At 42.4% G+C, this 20,074-nt stretch overlaps 1 protein-coding gene across 2 annotated transcripts in view; it reads right to left on the reverse strand.

Annotated features, from left to right (window-relative positions):
- The window catches only part of HIC2 (HIC ZBTB transcriptional repressor 2), a 45,217-nt gene extending 25,559 nt beyond the window's left edge, over positions 1 to 19,658 (reverse strand). The window contains exon 1 of one of the 2 annotated variants that reach the window (XR_008355037.1): positions 19,544 to 19,649. The gene's annotated coding sequence lies outside the window, so the exon portion shown is untranslated. Of the gene's footprint in view, positions 1 to 19,543 lie in introns of both variants that reach the window. The other variant, XM_053470832.1, reaches the window with a different exon arrangement.
- Positions 19,659 to 20,074: the final 416 nt, after the last annotated feature.

The following is a 20,074-nucleotide window of genomic DNA, read 5'->3' on the forward strand; positions in this document are numbered from 1 at the left end:
GCAACGTTATTCATGGGTGCTCATTGGTTTGCTACGGTTGCGCATAGACTTTCATAACCAGACTTCAGACAAGGACTAGCCTAAGCCGACACATTATTGCTATTTTTGTGACAATTTGTGGCTTGCATAAGGCACCAATATTTTTTCGGCGATTATGGCGCACTCTGTGTCACGTGCGGGGCAAGCAGTGGACCGTGTATGCATTAGGAAAAAGGCGATTCCGGCACCTGCCAGAACAATCTGAAAACATATTGAACTACGATAAACACACAAAATGAAAGTGGATTATGATAAAAATATTTGTGCCGTGTTCATGGTTTTAGCTTCATTAATGCCTGAGGAAGGGACCTAACAACTTGGTCTTGAAAGCTTGCATCATTTTAACTATACTTTTCTCTTCATTAACTATGCAAATTAATTAAAGTTTTTACAAGAGGCAAATAGAACTGTTAAATTATGGAAGGCAGGACCCAACATAATAAGCAACTCGCGATTTGTTCCAATGTCTGTTTCGATGCAAAACCACATGTGCAAAAAGGGGGGGGCATCTAAACAGCACAACACCATCCACATTGGTCAACAATGCCTTGTGGCCTAGGACAATGGGTAGGTATCCTGGAGGACTTCTACTTGCTGCCTGGTTCTAAGTATTTGTCCCTTAGCAGATTAAGGCCATTTTTATTTCAGAAGCTAATTATACCGCAGAAGAAGAAAGGATCAGAAATCTGTGGGATCCCGTTATTAAGCCATATAACTCTCCATGGGTCCAGTGGATGTCAGGAGGGAAGGGGTGGCAGAGCAGGCATCACAAAGCTACCCAACCCAAGGGATAGTCTCTCGCGGAAGGGGTGTGCGTGTCAGAACTTTCTTACAGTAAGATAGTAGGAATAGTTCAGGTGCGTGTGTCAGAATAGGGGGAGGGGAACTGTTTGACAGAGGATTTTTATGAAAGCAAACATTTGTTGCTAGAAGGGGACTGCGAATTTAGTTACTGAAATGCAAGAGAACACCTGCCCAGGTGGGGTGGGGCAGAGGCAGCCTGAAGCATTACAGGTAATGTGGGAGAGTGGCACCCAACCCACAGCTATAATACCTTCATGTCTGCTAATAACTGCAGCGTGTATGTGATAAAGGTTAGTATTCATGGACTAACTCGACCATTGCGTAATTAAATATTGTGTATATATATATATATATATACATACATATATATATATATATATATATATATATATATATATATATATATATATATATATATATATACACATACATACATACATACATACACACCAAAGGGAGCGGCTGCACACTCAGAAATACTGTTAGTATACACAGGCTTTTATTTGCCCGGGTGCTCCAAAAATAGCCAGATATATATAACCAAAGAGAAATGGGCAGTCACGGGTGTTTGTAGTAAAGTGCGTTTAACACCAATTTATTTGAATCGGCACGGCCAACGTTTCGGAGCACCTCCGGGTCTTGAGAAAGGAATATATATATTGTAACCAAAGAAAAATGGTCACCGGTGTTAATCGCACTTTACTACAAAGACCCGTGAGTGACCATTTTTCTTTGGTTTCTATATTATAAATATATATATATATATATATATATATATATATATATATATATATATATATATTCTAATGAAAATATGTATTGGCATAGATATTTATATAATGGATGTAGAGCTGAAACAACGAATCGATAAAATCGATAATAATCGATAACGGAAATCATCGATAACGATTTCCGTTATCGATTAATCGAGTGATCAATTCGTTGTTGGAGCACTCGGCTCCTTTTACTTACCTCCGCGAGCGTTCCCCGCTTCTGCTACACGCTCTGCAGTCTCCGCCTTCTTTTAGCTACGTGACGGATGTGACGCGTTCCGGAGGTAAGTATTCTTCATGTCTATGTGCACGGATCGCACAGAGCGAATCGCTCTGTGCGAATGGAGCCACTCGCACAGAGCGGTTCGCTCTGTGCGAGTGGCTCCATTCGCACAGAGCGGTTCGCTCTGTGCGAGTGGCTCCATTCGCACAGAGCGGTTCGCTCTGTGCGAGTGGCTCCATTCGCACAGAGCGGTTCGCTCTGTGCGAGTGGCTCCATTCGCACAGAGCGGTTCGCTCTGTGCGAGTGGCTCCATTCGCACAGAGCGGTTCGCTCTGTGCGAGTGGCTCCATTCGCACAGAGCGGTTCGTGAGTGTGGGTGCAGGGCAGAGTGGGGGTGGGGGTGCAGGGCAGAGTGGGGGTGGGGGGTGCAGGGCAGGAGACTGGGTGCAGGGCAGAGTGGGGGTGGGGATGCAGGGTGTGAGTGTGGGTGCAGAGCAGAGTGGGAGACTGGGTGCAGGGCAGAGTGGGGGTGGGGATGCAGGGCAGGGTGTGAGTGTGGGTGCAGGGCAGAGTGGGTGCAGGGCAGAGTGTGAGTGTGGGGGCAGGGCAGAATGTGGGGGCAGGGCTGGGTGCAGGGCAGAGTTAGAGACTGGGTGCAGGGGCACAGTGCAAAGTGCTGGGTGCAAAGTGCCAGTGCTGGGTGCAAAGTGCCAGGGCTGGGTGCAAAGTGCTGGGTGCAAAGTGCCAGGGCTGGGTGCAAAGTGCAAAGTGCTGGTGCAAAGTGCTGAATGCTGGGTGCAAAGTGCTGGATGCAAAGTGCCAGGGCTGGGGCAAAGTGCTGGGTGCAAAGTGCTGGGTGCAAAGTGCCAGGGCTGGGTGCAAAGTGCTGGGTGCAAAGTGCTGGGTGCAAAGTGCTGGGTGCAAAGTGCTGGGTGCAAAGTGCAAAGTGCTGGGGCAAAGTTTCTTGAACAGTAATAGTCCACCTCTTTTCAGAATGTTTGGGGTTATTTTGTTTCATAAATATTGTGTTTGGGTTCTTGTACTTTGAAAATATTGTTTTTTATTACATCATAACAAAATAAGAATGTTAATGTAAATTTTAAGTTGTTTTTTAACATCCAGTTCATTAAATTCTTTTAAATAAACGAAAAATTTGCATATTGTTTTTTTTTATCCGATTAATCGATTAATCGAAAAAATAATCGGCCGATTAATCGATTATTAAAATAATCGTTAGTTGCAGCCCTAAATGGATGGTAAAGCAGTAATAATTTCCATGGCTTTAAACCATAATCTAAGATCATAGTCTGCCACAATGTAAAACAAGAAATCAGATCCAAAATAGTGACCCAATTGAAGTAAGCATTGATATGTGGAGGCAGTGTGAAAGACTGTATACTATTAGATATAAATAATTATTAAATGAACTGCACATCACGGATTTATAATGTAGAGCTAACAAAGTTGTTTACACGTGACATGTGGAAACATGTTCCAGGGCATCACTGAAATTCTACTGAAGAATGCTTATAACATCACAAGTCCCTGTATTGTGAACAACTAACAGTGCGCTGGTAGTTAGCGGTCACTTCATTAAATTGGATCATTCCCTCTAACTTCATATTGCACAAACATGCGATTGTTGCAAACCAGGACTGCTTGATGATACTCTTACATGTTAACATGGAGAAGCACGGCAGAGATTAAAGAGAGGACAAGTATGTCCACAGCAAGGCTGGCCGAGCGATGGGACGCTCGAGCCCTGGAGGGCTATTAACGGGCTAAAATGAAAAAAAAAAAACAAAAAAAAAAAAAACACACACACACACACTGATCGGCGCAGCTTTGATTAACCAGGAATGTTTTTACATTTTTTGCATAGTCTGGGGTAGACTAAAGAATAGAAATAAACAAATTTCACATAAAAAAAAAAAAAAAAAAAAGCTTTCTACTAGACATATATATATATATATATATATGTTCATGTTATCCATTTAGGAAATCCCTAAAATAAATGTAAGTATTTCCCCAAATGTATACAGCATTGTTATACTTTTTAAACAACATTAACAATGCTAGAAAACATACAGACCACAAGTCAATGCACTTTTAGCAATAAATTCCAGGCACACCCTGGCAGAGAAACACTCACGCCCTGGTTGACTGAATAAAAACGTCATATTTTGAAAGAAATATATGTCGGGGTTTACCTATTAGGGGGAGGTTTGCTATAAGTGGGGATCTCTCCTCAGTTCGGCAGAGGTTACGTTTCCAGCCCAATAGTCTCGTATCAGGGCTAAGCGTGGCACACCCAGGAGCACGGATCCATATCTGCCATGGGTACTCTGATCTTTGGACAGTCACTTCTGCAAACAAACAGCACAGACTGTACCTGAAATGCATTACCATGCAGGGTACAGGTCTCCCTTTAATGCATATGGATGTTTTTGGACCGGGAGGGTTTATTCCCCTTCCTTTTAAGTCTAATCATGCTTGTGTCTGTGATCAGACTTGAAAGAGCATGAAACATGTTACAGACACAATAAATGTGTTGCCAGATTTGCATTTCCAGGAGTGCTGGGTGCCTGTGTTTCTATAAGTGAATGTGCTCCAAAAGGAGTGGTCCCATAGAGCCCAAACACAAAAGGTGTCCAGGTGGGTATCTAGGTGCTTTGTTACGCATCTACCGTGCAAACCCATCCCCCAGCCACCTCTCACCCTCCAACTTGCCCAGCAGGCGTCTCAAGCTCTGTGGAATGCAGATCAGCCCCAGGCACCAGCTCAGGACCTTCCCAAAGCAACTGTTTGCCAACTCTGTATGCCTTTTACACGCAGGCTTTGTGAATAACAAATGGGGAGGGGGTGAAGTGGGGTAGAGAAGATACAGTTTCCGTGTATACATTTATCTGCAAATGCACACATTGTGCCAATACATTAGCATAAAATGCACCAAACTATATATTTGGGCAACAACAATGAAAATGTATTCAAAACAAACAAAAAACCACAGATTTAAAAATACCAACTAGATTGCTATTTGCTGGGTTCCTAGCTGGGTTTTCTTGCCAAAGTGTCTCTCAAGATCTGCATATATTTCTCAAGTCTTCCTGTGTTAGCGAAAGGTGGCTGGCTACAATTAGGAGACACCAACACCCACAGATGCTATTGCTACACACATAGGTGATGATTACGTCATATTAATATGCATGTGATGCCAATGGGCAGGACCCATAAAGGTAGTTTACTTTTAGTATATATATATATATATATATATATATATATATATATATATATATATATATATACACATACACATATACATATATACATATACACACACTAGACCTAATCCTTGATATGCAAATATTTAGTATTAACAACATTGTACACGTTTCCCTTCAAATATGTATTTGTCCAATACAGAAGACACTTAATTCCAGATAACCAGGGCTTAGAACCTAGTTAAAATACTAATTGGCAATCTAAATCATTATACTTCAATTAGGGCATTAAGTATATCTAGATCCCGGGACTTTGATTCATGATTCCATTAATACGGGGAACACAAGCTTGTATTCTTTATCCAAGTAACATGAATGTGTAATGATGTTATTGCAGCAAAGCAGCTGCATCGAGAGACTGCTTCTCTTTCACATGTGGCAGCGAGCTATTACCAATGCTCCTCGATGGTTAATATATTACAAATTACCTACTGAAACAGACACCTCAGCTACAAGCCCCTGCGGTCTGGTGTAGGCAAGAGCAGTATCAGAACATCTATTCATAATAATTGTCCCGGACCCTTCACACGGTCTTACAAAAGTGTTTCATCTGCTAAAAATCGGTTGTATAGGAGTTCTAGTCGTTCATTACAGAAATAACTATAAATCATAAACACAGCCAAACCGGCACTTGGTACAAAGGATACCCAGAGGGAAGACCCCCTCTGCACAGTGAAAGCGGCAGATGAAATAAACCCCAAAAGACTAGAATTAAGTTATTTTACCTGTGTAAATCAGTAATAGTTAAAACTAAGTGAAGGTTGATTTTATTGTAACTATATTCTTTCAGACTGTTGCTGCAGAAAATACAGATCACTTTTTATTTGTACCTGTGTACATAGCAATGCCTTAAAGGTGCAACTTGGTGAAGTACACAAAATATTCAGCTTTGTTGTTGCAGAGCACACCTACATTTTAACTTTACTCGGGCAGTGACCCATTCATACATTTGAAAGGAATCCAAGGTTAAACAAAGCTGATCCGGGGTTGCTCCACGCTCTGTCCATCATTAAATATACTATGTGAACTATGCCAGGTGATGACCTTTGTCATGTTCCTGCCTGCTCTGCTCCTGCTTTATGTATCGTGCTAATAAATGCATAGTTTTATGTAACAGCCATATAAAGTGGACTCTGACCATGTACTGCTAATAGATAACTGGGATATGCCCTATGGAGCAGCGTCATGCCTGCAGAGTCCAGTGGGCACCCCATTACACAACGAACATCTCTAACACAACAGAGGAGTTTTTATTAACAAAAACCGCTTTCTGGAATATCAGAGGAAATGGTCTAGTGGCCATCACTGAGCTTTCAAGTGCCACCGAGTTTGTCTGAAAACTATCCCAGGAACAGACATAAACTAATCAAATTCAGCTCCAAATGTTTCAGGCTAGTGTCAACACCAGACATGGCACAAAGTGGCACCCGGGACCGTGCGGATGTTCTCTTTTAGCCCAGTGAAACTGGCAGTGGTTAACCCAAGGTCCCTGGGAGTAACACACGGTGATGCAACTGGATGGGAGACCAGCCATTAGTTGGCAACTTGGAGCTCCCATAGCCAGGTTTCGGAATCCATTGCAGTGCGTGGTGAGGAATGAAATTAGTAGGAGTGGTGTGATCTGTTAGTTCAGTTACTTTATAAATCAAAATGGCTCACCATGATTACGTTAACACTTTTAGTACATGAGTACCACACGATTACCCAGCTACTGCAAATACTGGCATTAAATTGCCCATTATTACATTAAAAGGGACATTCCTGCACATATTTCAATATTAGCTCAGTCAGTGTACAAAGCAAAAGCTACTAACACTTAGTGAATCTGTCACTATCACAAAATCTACAATTTAGTAGCCCAACTAAACCTAAAGAAATATTAATGTCAGATCCACTTGATTTGTATGATTGTTTTTATTTTATTTTTCTTTCTTTCCTCCTTCAGCCAGTCCTCTTTTTGGTCACCAGCCTATTTTGGTTGAAACATTTCAGGCACTGTGATGGGTCTGCATAGTGAAATCCAGTAAAAGAAAATGGTGCGAATCAAAAGTACCCTCCCCATGCATATGCTAATATGCGGTTTGGAACAGGTACAGCCACAATTAGCTTCCTGCATCCAAAAACTATAGCGGCTGATCGAGTTTCACACCAATCTGGCAGAGCACCTACATCAGTTGCGTTTTGTGGTCAGTCCAAAACAATAAAACAAACTTCCCATTAATGGCTTTTGTGCACAGATGCCCTTTCTGCTGCAAGGTAAGCCAGCCTTTCATCATCCCCAACCCCCCGCCCACCCAGGAAGGTGCCAGTAATTTGTTTAAAAGGCTGCAGGCAAAACAATACCCAGAGAACATGCGGTTAGCAAGCATTCCTAGAAGGCCAGGTATGGAATATAACCCTTTCCGTTCCGCAGCGTAGATCCATCCACTTTCTGCATTCTATAAACAGGTACATATGGACTGAACCATGCATCGTGTAGAAGAAAGCAATATGAAAAATATTTCCGTAAGACAATCTCGGAGGCGTCCTATTACATTGCATTTGAGGTGTTTGGAATAGCACGTCCAACAGAAGAAGAAAAAAAGATATATCCAAGGTGCAGACCTTGATTAGGATCTGCCGGTTATAAGTGAACTGGGTGCCCTCTGGTAAAGCTGGAAGCCTTATGTCGGATTATCTCTAAGGATTCTTTGTAACCATGGAGGCCGAGTACAATAAACAGTGGCACTTCGTGAGACTTGCAATGTTTGCACCTACCAACCAATATTTATAGAAATGATAAAGATACAGAGACCATATACAATAAAGGCTGATCAGGAGACTACAGGACATTAGACTTCCCCAGATGTTATAGAGGCTGCCATCTGGAATCTTGGTAAATCTATATGATGGAAGCACGGGGTGTACCAGGCTATCCTTTCAATGGCTGGCATAGCCTAGCAGCACTTGAAGAGTTACCGGTTGGTCTGAGTGTGGGGTGCATATTATTTTTGGATTGCACTAACAAAGAAAGTAACCGCTGATTCCATTCAAGGGCAGTGAACGGCCTGGCATTTAAATAAAGGAGGTACTCCTGAAGCAGCAGATGATGCACCATTAGATTTGACACAAGAGCTAGATGGAGAGAGAAACGGAGCCCCTGGCCTCTTGCAGCTGGGACGTAATTAAGGTCTGAAAGTGGTAAGACCAAGAAAGGGGACGCTCGCTGGAGGGGGCAGGGTAAAGTGATACAATAATATAGGAAGCAGCCTTACAAGCCAAGGCTGTACGCTCACAGCACATTCTGTAGTGACTCTTTAGTGTTGGAAGATCCAAATGCTGATCCCAACAGAGAAAGACACAATGTAAAACCACTTTGAAATGTCAGAAGGAAAGAAGGATGAAGAATAAAGAAAGGGCCACCATCAGTCCAGCCACTGCCCCCCCTCATTTTATTGTACTGTCCTGCTGTCTCGGGTCAAACTGACAGATGCACCTTGCAAAGACCCTAAAGCAGACAGACAATTACTGAATCATACAGCCAAAAAGAAAAGCCCCCTTTTCACCCCTTTAGCGCTAAGAATTTAATCAGTTTAAAAAGGACAGAGCAAGCCTTCCATGCATTTTAACTAAAGCAAGCTTGGAAATGAATGATAAACTGGACTCACCAAAAGCCCGACTACACTCTCTACCAGACACTTAAATGATTAACATAATAATGACTAAGATGACAGGTTGGATTTTTGTTTAATTTACCATGCAATTTTATGTTTTGAAAAGGATTATGCTTTATAATGCTGAATTACATTAGTATTCTCTCTATCATGAGCCCTTGAAGCAGACCTGTTGCTTTTCCCAAAAATATAGCATTTTGCAGCTCGGTACACAGCCTACTGATTTATGTTACATATTATGTTTACATATGCAAACGCACCACCATAACTTCCTGTTCTATTTTTATGATGACACCCCCCCCCCAACAACTAATTGGTTATCGCTTACTTTGGGGAAATGGAAAAAAAAAAAAAAAAAAAAAAAGATCAGGACAGAAAATGAATTAATCTGCTAAATTCTGCCACCTATAGCCACAGATCTCAGTTTACATGACAGCTGAATCTCCCTTCATTAATGAATTTACAATACGCTAGTCATATATATCATTAATAAAAACAATCACGCATCTAAATTTACTACTGTACACGATGCCGGCGTCTAAACATTACATCACCGGAGTCTCCAAGATCTGGTTTTCTCAAATAGCTGGCAGAGCTATTGTTTATTTATGCAATATGCAAACATGTTGCAAAATTTATAAAAAAAAATAAAAAACAAACAATAGGAGATGGTACTTGTTCTAAAACACCCTCCTTTGGAGAAAAGCAATTTTCACCTCCACTACTCCATGATTTATTACTTATTCCTCAGTGTTCACTAAACAAAATAAAATAAAAAAAAGTCAGATATGGCAGAACTGCATCCAAGATTTTAGGGTTTCTTCCCCACAGATACATATCAGGATATTATAAGCACTTTAACATTAATAGGTCCACTTATCTTGAAATAATAATAATAATAATATTATTATTATACACATGATTGAATGATATCTCTGAAGGAAGTAAAGCAGGAAATCAGTTAATTGCCCTGAATAGACAAAGCTGCATCCCAAGCAAGTTACAGGAGCACTACTGTAACAGCCCCGTAATAATTAGGCATGAATTATTAAATTGGTTGCCGTCACTGGACGAGTCCCTGGAGCCCATCTATTCACCTCCTCACCCCGAGGTACGCCCTCTAGTGCAGAAGGTCACATGACGTGGAGCCCTCTTTGGATGGATAATGAGGCCTTTTTCATATGCACAAAGGGTCTCCTCTCAGCCCTCCCTCCGCTATATATCTCTGCCCTCATGAGAGGTCTGAGGACCTTTGTCAGAAATCACCCTGCTGCAAGGCTGGAATACCAGATTAATGAACAGAAACAAAACAAACACAGATCACAGCCAAAGAATAAACACTTAAGGGAGGGGGTGTTGGAGACTGGAGCACGCTTCATATACGGACTAAAAATAGTAGTGTACAGTAGCCGATGTACGATGAATTCCCAATATAAGCATTTTGTGGGAAGACATTGTTTAATCTAATACACTTCCCACAATAATTGGAAGATGTATGAGAATCATGAGACAATATATTTAGCGCAATACATGTTCACCCTCACAGACCAGTAAGAGTCAGAGGAATGGTCTTTCACTTGCGTCAAAAAAAAAAAAAGTGAATGCTTAACAAGCCTGAAAACGTTACAAAAATTGCTCCCTGCTATACCTTTCCAGAGCACCGCAGATATGGTAGTACAGCATATGTGACATTAACGTGTTAAAAGAAAACGAGCTGGAAGCTGATAAATAAATACGCCCATCAGGAACGCTGCCAGTTTGCCAACGCAAGCCTGTTTTGCTTTCAGCGTGCGAATGACCTGGAGCGAAGGAAATGCTTTTCCAGGAATTTCTGACACTCTGCGCCATTCACGCTATGCAAGCTGGCATCTGCCCATGTAACCCAAGAGGGCAGCCAGAAACCATAGACAATGGATCTCGTGCCGAAGAAGCAGCTGCCTGCTCGGTGTCTGGGGGCCCCTGACACTGCCCTTTACTGCAAAGAAAAGACAGAGGGCAAGAAGTTTACAATTTATCTTGAAATTGCTCCAGCACAATGCAAAATATTGAGAAGCCTCTTCCAATGAAACGCTGCTCATCTCTAGAGCATGCCTACGGTGCAGCTAAGCACATATTGTAGCCTTAAAATCATTGTGCATTTTGTGTAGGTTTCCCCAGCTTTCTGTACCGACCCAATATACAGGTCTGGATAAATGAAGATTGTAAGCTTGCAAGGAGGGCCCTCTCTACTTAATCTGTCGGTTTGTCTTAGTCTGTCAAGCCCTTGAATATATGTATTGTAAATTGTTGGAGCTAAATAAAAAATGTGCTAACAGTGATTTTTTTTTTTTTTTTTTTTTTTTAAGTAACTTAAACTTAACTCGTGTAAACGTGGACCTGGATTTCATACACACATCAAAAAAAACCAGGACTGGAAAATACTAGGCTGTAAAACCAATATACACATTTTCCTGTCATCCATACACAGATCTCCATCTCAAGCCTACAACTAACCAGTAATCAACTCAGAAATCCTACCGACCATATATTCTGTGGCACGTACACTAGAACGGCACAAAAACCCGGGATGCATATGAAATGACGGGCAATCTCTGGCATTCTAACATCCAGCAGAGGATATTACAAGATATACAACACATGTAATGCTCAATGGTCCCCTGCCCTACCGTACGCAAACCGGCTTCTCCCGCTGAGTTCCCTCAGTCTGGATTACAGCCAGCGCTATTAAAAGGCCCTGCAGTTTGGAATGCTTTCAATGCACTTCCTCTACACAGGCTGATTCATGCTTTACAAGACTGACCTACGTGTAACAGTCACACGGATGCAGGACAGCCACCTCCTTTCAGATACGGTCAGCGTACTGCCCTGGTCTCCTAAACGGCAGTGCACGAAAAAACCGTTAGATCCAGGACAGTGCCCGTTAACCCTTTAGGCACTGGAGGAAAAATGGGTGGCATTTCCACGAACGCGCTCAACATAATCAAATAATATATAACTATTTGTCATTTTATAAATGTGTGCCAGCAATGATATCTGGGATTAAGTCATCAGCGATTACACTACAAAGTTACAATGGCAATTCCTTTAGGGAGAAAAGAAAAGAAACCGTATTTGCTCGATTATAAGACAACCCCCCCAAAAAAAGTAATTTAGGAAAAAAAAGAAATAGCCTGAATATAAGACTACCCTATAAGAAATTTTTTTTTACTAGGAAATACGAATTCACATGTAAACTATTTTTTCATATTTAATAAAAACTATGATTGCCAACCTGCCCCCAGTTATGCAAATCTGCCCCCCAGATATGCCTTATTCCCCCTTTATATGCCACTCTGCCCCCCCAGAAATGCCTTATACCACCTATTTGCGACTCTCCCCCCATAAATGCCTTATACCCCCTATGTGCCACTCTGCCCCCCAGATATGCCCTTTAACCCCCCTATGTGCCACTGTGCCCACCAGAAAGCCCTTATACCCCCCCATACGCCACTCTTACCCTCCCCTGACTTACAAGTGCATCCCTAGACTTGTCCCCCGTGCTTCAGATTCCTTGGTGTCTAGTGGGGCAGCCGGTGGAGGTCTGTGCAATGCACGTAGACAACCTCCGCTGCTGCTGCTGCTGATGCCCGTACTTCCCGCGGAGCTTCTGTGAATTAGTACCGGAAGGTCATGTGATGCCGGCGCTAGTCAAAGAAGCCCCAGAGGAAGTGCTGACAGCAGCGGAGGTTGTCTGCTCGCCTCGCAGACCTCCACCAGCTCGCAGAGAGGAGGATCCAGATCCCCTGCAGTGCTGTGGGGGATCTGGATCTTAGTCTTGTAGTCAGACCTCTATTTGAGGTTTGATTAGAAGACGGCCTTGAATATAAGACAATGGATATTTTCTTATAATTGAGCAAATACGGTACATAAGCAAGGTTTCTTATATAATTCAGTCACCTATACGCTGTCATTTCTTATGGCTGATTCAATTATTTTCGCAGGAGACGTTTGTCAAGGCCGATTCACTACAATAAATCCAGATTGTAAGCTTGCTTGAGCAGGACTTTACCACCCTTTTGTTTCTATAAGTGCAAATTGTTATGTGATGCACAACTGGTAATGTCCTGTTTGCTCACTGTACAGCGCCGACACAAAATCGATGGCAAATAATAGCAATTATTTTAATAGAACTGAGTTTTCAACATGTATTTATGTTGTGTAAACGGGATGGAATTGAATCCGATGGCACAGTTATTTGACCCGGGACAAAATCTGCTCCAGTTGGTGCAACAAAATACTTGCACTAGTGACGTGATCTAAACTCACACGGTACATGGCAAAAAAAAATCATGTGAACAGGAAAAACTAGACACTCCAGGAACCACACTGAGATATAAATATAATACGCCCCGAACATGTACCAATGACGAATATCGTAATGGATGTTATTAGGGCAAAGAAAGGGCAATCGGTTAAAGCAATTAAATAACCATTTGGTCCTTTTTCCCCTTCAAGGAAGTTATCTATAACCCAGGCCCCGCAAGTACCTTCAGGGGATCGCTCAAAAGGATGCTGGACACTTAGCACGCTGAGTGTTTCCGCTGCATGATGCATTATAGGAATAAAGGAAAGGGGGCAAAATGCCCCTGAGTAATGGAGAAGCTTTCAGGAAGATGTGGAACGGCCCTCAATCAGTAGCGTAGCAGGAGCGAGAGGACAGAGAGATACGGGCTTATGTATTATTCACAGCAAACCCAGAGAATACCCAGGACAGGAACCGCTAACAGGGCAAAAGGAGAGCTGCTTACAGAGCACATCATTATTACACAACACATTAATTAGGGGCATATTTTATGCGTGTGTATGTGGATCTATATTCATATAGAATTGTCTGTTTTATTAGTACAGGCTTGCTTCTGAAATGAAGGGGCCCCTGCAGCAAGAAGCTTTAACTGTAGCATTCAAGAAAAGGAAAATGGCTGCTTCCAGCCACTATATGAAGATTGTACTATACAATGGGCCAAAGAATTTAGGATGGAGGCAGCTCTTCTTTCTAGAGGGAGGAATTTAGTTTCAAAGTAACTTGCATTTTCAATGACGGTAAAGCTCACATCATAGATTATGCCAAAGCGAAGTAGAATTAATGCCATGTGAGAACACGCCAGCCAATGATGCTTAACAGGGAAATAAGGGTTGGCCAGGTGGTCTCCACATCTGAAGAGTGATAACGTTGGTTTATTTATCAATAGACCAGAAGTCACATCATGCAGTTTCTAGCTTCACACGTCCATCTAGATGTCCTCATTTACATTACTTTTAAAATACTACCATGGAACAGAAGAGTAAGAAAACTGAAAATGTTGCACCCTGGGTAGGATTCTTAACATCTCACCCTTTTGGCTTGGGTAAATATTAAACGCATGACTTGATGAAAGACTTGAAGACATAGATTGATATGCTTGGATATTCACCAGGACGTAAAAAAGACATACATCACATAAAGTCAATATCACTACCACAACGTCCTTCATGTCACAGGCAACACCTCCAGTGACGTATGATACAACAAAAACATGTTTATCTGCAGTATTTATGCATAGATTTCCTATACGAAGGCCCCGGTGCTAACCGTATCGCTGTTGGAGTGTATAGGCTGGGCATTTCGGCTAAGCCTACTTTAATAACAAAAGACATTCTAGTAATTAAGGAAACATGTGGCTGTGGACTACGGTTATGAACTACTAGCACAGGGGTATGTGGTGCAGCAGAACATTCACTTGTAGTATAAAGTATATTCTAGGAATCTCATTTTTTCGTAGATAATCAACCTTGTTACTCTTTAAAAGGACAATTAACTTATTTTCTTTTTAAATCATATCAACCTCCATCATCCCATCTCATATACAATTGGGTCTATTCACTAAAGGACGAGTTGTCAGGAGACTGGTGCAGGTCCAATTCCCCTTTGAACTTCTACTGCAGGAAGATCTTAGCTCACCCTATATAATGCATTTTTTAAATCAGCATGTTTTCTTCATAGTTCCCTAATCCACTGAATTATGCATTACACAAGGTCCTTCTTGCTGAAGAAACTTGATAGCCTTGAGCCTTCCAAATGAATGCTGACCAAGGTTGCCGGAACCATAACTTTCCTGCAAACTCTACTGTTAATTCCACCTTCAGTGACTAAACCCAATCATGTTGCTGCTAGGTCTCTTCTCAAACTTGCACCCACCACCCAAGCATGAGGCATCAAGAGAGTTTGTAGACAAGTACAGATAACCCTTGGCTTTTAGAAATAAAACTTCCAATGTCTCGAGGAAGCTTAAGTAACCAAGCAGTCTTTCATATTGGTTCTTATTGACACAATGACATTGAAACAAGCATGGCGTTCCCCGATGATCATCGAATAAAAATAATCCATGAATGGAACTACAGAAGTCCCACTATCCAGTAGGTTTGCACTTCTTATTAACCTAGTTGGCCCACATTACACTCCTTTAGAACATAAGCTCTATACAGTAATGGTCTCACCATGTCACAAATGCGTATACTTTCTCTACTGCGTGAAAATACAGAAATATACATATCACAAACAAAACTTGTTTTTCAGTAATCACGTAATATGAAGAACAGATTGGCCCATTGCACAAAATAGTTAAGAATCACATTATGCCGTGAGCACTAATCCCGGCTGGTGGTTTGGCTGGGACAGGTTCCAGGAGCAGTCATACCTCACACTTACTGAAAAACAGGTAGGGCAACCGTGAGACCTTTTATCTGTGCTGTGTCTGCATTTATCTTGGCAACAGATCAAACCCTCTCTTCATTGTACTTATTATTACTGAAGAGAGACTTTTCAGGAATTGCATGCGACTACCATTAACCCGATATGCAGAAAGGAAAGCATAATGCGCAAAATTGCACATTAGGCATAAAAAGACAGGTATTACGTAGAAGAACCATATAAACACTAAAAGAAAACAAAAAAAATGTATCGGGTTTATAGACAACATAATAGAAACACAGCAGGTGGGCAAAAAACATTCTGTAGCCCCTTGTTTACTGTATTCTAGCCAGACAGGTTTTGCAACATTTTACTCAATATGTTGTAACATGCTGCCAGGTTAGAGGTCTGACACAGCAAATCAGGGCTAAAAACCCCTTTATGTATCCAATCCTTTTATTTTGTACTTTTACTGAGGGTGGGGGGTGTTACATGGGATGGGAGAGGGAGTCCCCTTTTTATTACAAAAAAAAAATTAAACTTAATTCAAAAAACCATGAACACCGATATTTTTTTCCAAGGCATGGTTAAGCAGCATATTAAAGCTGATTTTGCCTCTTGGTTGGATAGGGAGGTTGATTTATAGAAAGGCAGAGGTTAAACATACTGAAAACAGATCAAAATATATTTTTTTCATTTTTAGGTAGTATCATATGTTAAACGTCAAATACTGTTCCAAGTAAGCCAATAAAGGCTTGTCTGAGGAAACCTGTTTATCCATAACAAATCTATATGTATGACGTTTTCAGTAAGTCAGAAAAGGAGTGGCTTTAAAGAAACAGGAAAAAAAAAATATATAACTCTCCTTTTGCATTAAACTCCTAAAATTAAGACATGGCATCTTAATGTTGAAAACAGAGAAAAATGCCACAAAAGGCATTATTGGAGTTCCTGCCGCAGCTAATTAGCACATTTGGGTAACAGGGGGTTAATCCTTAGCCGCTACAGTAGAAAGAGCTCTGAAGCTAATTTCAGCAACAAAATCTGTATTACAAAGCAAGGACAAGGTTTAAGAATCATGGCTCTTTGCATCATCCCAAGCGCATGTCTGATGCAGCAAGGGACCTACCTCTGAATAATAAAAGGGCAGTTCGTGCTGACCCAGTAGGGTCAAACTGATTTAAATAATTAAACCTGAAACTGTCAGCCACCCCTGTAAATAATAGCCCCGAAGACATCAGGATCAGATAGCTGGTGAAAAGCCGGCCACTTGCAGGGCTGCAATTTATCTCCCTTTTCTCCACTCCTTTGTGCTTAAGAGGCACCAGGAAATGTGCCATCCAAGAGGTCTTCCCCCAACGCTGCCCTACAACGCTTTGCATAGCGAGATAAACAAGATACAGTGACTCAGGAAAAAAAACAAAACACACAAATGAAAAGAAAACAGCCAGCAAGACGTGCAAAGAAAAAAAAAAGAAAAAGCCAAACGCCCTCTGCTTTTAGGGGGCAGTGTCCTGAAGGTGGTCTTCGATCCTTTTTTGGATCAAGATCTTTATTAATAAATAGACATTGACAGATGTAGTTTGGGAGATTGTGCTTCAGCAATTAGTGAAAACCTGTTAAGGAACAACTTGCTTGGCACAGCGTACAGGCGGCTTTATATAGAAATGACTCCGTACCAACCTATTAAGCCTTCTACAACCACCAGCATTTTAAAAATGGCACTTTTCGTTCGTTTGGGAGTTAAGTTCCACTAATTTCTGCATTTATATGTTTTTTTTAAATTTTTTTGGAAAGGAAGAAAAATGCTTAGCGTCATAAACCATATAAATTTTAAGCAGGTTTGCACCTTCTAGCAGGGCCAGGGGCATGAAGTAGAGAGAACATCGGTTCCCGGCACGTTACATTCCAGGTGTGCGCCTAAGTCAGTCGCTACCAAAAATATCAAAGGTTTCGTCAACGTTCCTTCTCCCGAAACCATTAGTCTGATACATACACGAGGTGTGCAGCTGATCCTTTCATCAGTAAAGGGGGTGGAAAGTTCAATAAGTGCCTTACAAAAAGCCTACACATTAGAGGGACGATACATATTATTAATTACGTAAAAATAAGCCTTTTCAGCCCAATACCATTCCGCCGTCACGATGATAACGTCTTTCGTACCTTAAGGAATAAACTAATTCCAGTAACGTAAAGAACGCCAAAGAGCTAGCAATCAGACGCAGCAATAAATGGTTTTCAGAATAGGTAGACAGCTCTTTGAAGATGCCTTAAAAGGGCAACAAGAACCACCTCACGGGGCAACTGCTTAGCACATCAAAGCATTTTAATTGTAATGTTACGTCACCTAACTTACCACGTCGGCGTATTTTCCCTGCACGTATAATGCAATATAAACGCGACCACAACCCGTCAAACACAAGGAAACGTCGATATTAAAATATAATCATACGTTTCGTTGTCACTGCCCACATCAAATATATTTTGAAGAATAGCAACGACCCCCCACAACCCATCCATCCATCAAATGGGAATCTTCAGAAGCGTTTCGGCATAATTGATCGGACAGAGAATATGCCAAATACAAGATCGCTACCTGGAACTGAGGGATAAGGTGAGAGAAACCATGTTTAATACATACACCCCCTCCCCCCATATGCCCCCTCCTGTTTGTATTTACCATAACCTACAGTGGAAGTGAATATCTCCTATTCCTTTCAAAGATATTCAGTAACCCTAGTAAGAAAAAAGACTGTAAACGTAATATCGGCGGCTGAGAATTAAACGTGTAATGATTTTAACACGCGTGGTTAACTTCAACTGCCAATTCTCCACCACCTATGGCAACGAAACATGCCATAATACGCTGTGCTTATTCACCTTAATGCCAGAGCAGGTTCCCATCCATGTAACACACATGCGTGAGAAGCATGAAGATTGCATACGTAGCCAACGCTCAAAAAATTAACTCTTTAGAAGGCGTGGAAGCCAACAAAGTTAGTGCCAGATCAGCACACTGGGCTCGGTTTGCAAAGAATCCTACGAAAGCACAATGATTCTACGGTCGCCTTTCTTACGCTTTATATAAAAAAAAAAACCAAAAGCCGAATACTGTCATCACAAGTAAGCCGCAATGGCAGGGAGATAAATAATGAACCCGTGTTGACTTCCTCGAGTGACCCTCAATAGACTTGAAAGGGTTAATTCATACGTACTACACTGCCTCTTTTTTTGCCAGGGTTAGACTAATGTTGTTACCGGGTCCGATACGCACTTAACGCAAAGCAGATGCTATTGTATGGGCAAGCGAATAAGTTAGGATAACCCCTTTGTTGCCAGAAGCAAAGCAAGCAATCACCTATACACAGCATAGAACCGTGCGGTATATGTATACACACACGCCCTAGAAATAATACGCACAGTAAATGCGAGTACCCACAGGAAGTATGTGCCACTCGCGCAATGTACTGGGGTTCACACTAGCAGCAGAAACCGATTAGGGTGTAATCAGCTTCCTTCTCCACACCCACCTACTATAGTATCTACACATTACCGCTACCCTCCCCCTTATCTAACCCCATGCCCCCCCTCCTTGCCCACCCATTCTATGCGCACCCACTGTTGACACAGCCCAATATGGCACACACCACCCCCGTGCAGGCACGCTTATTGCCTCTATGACCCCCCCCCCAACGTGCACAAAGCCCCCACCCCCCTCTCGTATATGTATATTTGCCCCTAGCAATAAACGCACGTAATGGAGCCCCACACAGCCCGGGTTTATGTTGCAATACACCCACCTTTAATGCATGCACGCTCCCTGCACCCACGATGCAGCCGCAAACTCCATTACTTGTATATGTGTGTGCAGGTAACGCTCGCCCTCCGCACCCAACTCACATACTGCATCTCCACGCATTTCCACGCACCCCTCTCCCCGTGTACTATGTACCCTCAACTTACACAACACTGCACCCCGCGCAATTCCTGCCTACCCCGGCGCCCCGCGGATGCCATCTCTGCCCTGCGCTGCCTCTAGCCTGCCACATGTACAAGCCGCTTACCTTACTGCATGTGAGCGGCTCTGTCAGCAGCACAGCCCCGAGCTCCTCATCTCACAGCCGCCCGGCCGCCATCTTCCAGCGTGACGTGGGGGACTCACCCCTGACCTGCAATATGAACAGGAGCCAGGGAGAGATGGTGAGAGGGAGGAGGGCACAGGGGAAAACTAGTGACAGAGATAGGGAGGAGAAAAAGGACACGGGAGGGAGGAGAGAGGCCGGAGGAGGGCACACGATAGAGAAAATAGAGAGGCAGGGCGGGCACAAGAAGGAGGAGAGAGTGGCACAAGAAGGGAGGAGTGGAGAGAGGGGGCAAGAGTAGAGGGGCAAGGTAATGTATGGAGGGGAGGGCGGGGGGAGGAATGTCACGGCGCATGGGGAGAAACATCTGTACCTGACATCATGGAGCTTATCTCTGGTCTACACATGGCGACGACGTTTGCGAATTCGTGGGGCTTTTTCTAAAGAATTTCCATTTCGAACCTGGGGGAGAAATCTAATTGAGGCGTAAAGATGCCATCCACCTATAAAGTG

Source organism: Spea bombifrons, chromosome 1, assembly GCF_027358695.1.
Source record: "Spea bombifrons isolate aSpeBom1 chromosome 1, aSpeBom1.2.pri, whole genome shotgun sequence".
NCBI classification, from domain to species: Eukaryota; Metazoa; Chordata; class Amphibia; order Anura; family Pelobatidae; genus Spea; species Spea bombifrons.